Source organism: Musa acuminata, unplaced genomic scaffold (genome assembly GCF_036884655.1).
Source record: "Musa acuminata AAA Group cultivar baxijiao unplaced genomic scaffold, Cavendish_Baxijiao_AAA HiC_scaffold_640, whole genome shotgun sequence".
Lineage (NCBI taxonomy): Eukaryota > Viridiplantae > Streptophyta > Magnoliopsida > Zingiberales > Musaceae > Musa > Musa acuminata.
Genome location: NW_027020878.1, coordinates 57501 through 60000, shown reverse-complemented (window position 1 = coordinate 60000; position 2500 = coordinate 57501).

Below are 2500 nucleotides of genomic sequence, written 5' to 3'. Positions count from 1 at the left end.
CAGCCAAAAATGGCCAGTTTTGGCCCGTTTTGGGCCGTTTTGGCCAGTTTTTGGCCTGTTCTTGCATTGCGCGGTGACCGTCGAGAGCGGAGCAAAACGTCAGCCATCTCAGCACCCTGGAACCCCCCGGGTGGCACAGGGCTGGATGGGGCTTTCGTATAGCAGGGACGGTGCTGCCTCTCGCTTCGCTCGCTGTCCGCCGCTCGCCGCTCGCTCGTGCAGCCAAAAATGGCCAGTTTTGGCCCGTTTTGGCCGTTTTGGCCAGTTTTGGCCTGTTCTTGCATTGCGCGGTGACCGTCGAGAGCGGAGCAAAACGTCAGCCATCTCAGCACCCTGGAACCCCCCGGGTGGCACAGGGCTGGATGGGGCTTTCGTATAGCAGGGACGGTGCTGCCTCTCGCTTCGCTCGCTGTCCGCCGCTCGCCGCTCGCTCGTGCAGCCAAAAATGGCCAGTTTTGGCCCGTTTTTGGGCCGTTTTGGCCAGTTTTTGGCCTGTTCTTGCATTGCGCGGTGACCGTCGAGAGCGGAGCAAAACGTCAGCCATCTCAGCACCCTGGAAACCCCCCGGGTGGCACAGGGCTGGATGGGGCTTTCGTATAGCAGGGACGGTGCTGCCTCTCGCTTCGCTCGCTGTCCGCCGCTCGCCGCTCGCTCGTGCAGCCAAAAATGGCCAGTTTTGCCCGTTTTTGGGCCGTTTCGGGCCAGTTTTTGGCCTGTTCTTGCATTGCGCGGTGACCGTCGAGAGCGGAGCAAAAACGTCAGCCATCTCAGCACCCTGGAACCCCCCGGGTGGCACAGGGCTGATGGGGCTTTCGTATAGCAGGGACGGTGCTGCTCTCGCTTCGCTCGCTGTCCGCCGCTCGCCGCTCGCTCGCGCAGCCAAAAATGGCCAGTTTTGGCCGTTTTTGGGCCGTTTTGGCCAGTTTTGGCCTGTTCTTGCATTGCGCGGTGACCGTCGAGAGCGGAGGCAAAACGTCAGCCATCTCAGCACCCTGGAACCCCCCGGGTGGCACAGGGCTGGATGGGGCTTTCGTATAGCAGGGACGGTGCTGCCTCTCGCTTCGCTCGCTGTCCGCCGCTCGCCGCTCGCGCAGCAAAAATGGCCAGTTTTGGCCCGTTTTGGCCGTTTTGGCCAGTTTTTTGGCCTGTTCTTGCATTGCGCGGTGACCGTCGAGAGCGGAGCAAAACGTCAGCCATCTCAGCACCCTGGAACCCCCCGGGTGGCACAGGGCTGGATGGGGCTTTCGTATAGCAGGGACGGTGCTGCCTCTCGCTTCGCTCGCTGTTCGCCGCTCGCCGCTCGCATCGCGCAGCCAAAAATGGCCAGTTTTGGCCCGTTTTTGGGCTGTTTTGGCCAGTTTTTGGCCTGTTCTTGCGTGTGCGGTGACCGTCGTGAGCGGAGCAAAACGTCAGCCATCTCAGCACCCTGGAACCCCCCGGGTGGCACAGGGCTGGATGGGGCTTTCGTATAGCAGGGACGGTGCTGCCTCTCGCTCTCGCTCGCTGTTCGCCGCTCGCCGCTCGCTCGCGCAGCCAAAAATGGCCAGTTTTGGCCCGTTTTTGGGCTGTTTTGGCCTGTTTTTGGGCTGTTCTTGTGTGCGCGGTGACCGTCGTGAGCGGAGCAAAATGTCAGCCATCTCAGCACCCTGGAACCCCCCGGGTGGCACAGGCTGGATGGGGCTTTCGTATAGCAGGGACGGTTGCTGCCCTCGCGCTTCGCTCGCTGTTCGCCGCTCTCCGCTCGCTCGCGCAGCAAAAATGGCCAGTTTTGCCCGTTTTGGGCTGTTTTGGCCAGTTTTTGGCCTGTTCTTGCGTGCCGCGGCGACCGTCGTGAGCGGAGCAAAACGTCAGCCATCTCAGCACCCTGGAACCCCCGGGTGGCACAGGGCTGGATGGGGCTTTCGTATAGCAGGGACGGTGCTGCCTCTCGCTTCGCTCGCTGTCCGCCGCTCGCTGCTCGCTCGCGCAGCCAAAAATGGCCAGTTTTGGCCCGTTTTGGGCTGTTTTGGCCTGTTTTTGGGCTGTTCTTGTGTGCCGCGGCGACCGTCGTGAGCGGAGCAAAATGTCAGCCATCTCAGCACCCTGGAACCCCCCGGGTGGCACAGGGCTGGATGGGGCTTTCGTATAGCAGGACGGTGCTGCTCTCGCTTCGCTCGCTGTCCGCCGCTCGCCGCTCGCTCGCGCAGCCAAAAATGGCCAGTTTTGGCCCGTTTTTGGGCCGTTTTGGCCAGTTTTTGGCCTGTTCTTGCGTTGCGCGGTGACCGTCGAGAGCGGAGCAAAACGTCAGCCATCTCAGCACCCTGGAACCCCCGGGTGGCACAGGGCTGGATGGGGCTTTCGTATAGCAGGGACGGTGCTGCCTCTCGCTTCGCTCGCTGTCCGCCGCTCGCCGCTCGCTCGCGCAGCCAAAAATGGCCAGTTTTGGCCCGTTTTTGGGCCGTTTTGGCCAGTTTTTGGCCTGTTCTTGCGTTGCGCGGTGACCGTCGAGAGCGGAGCAAAA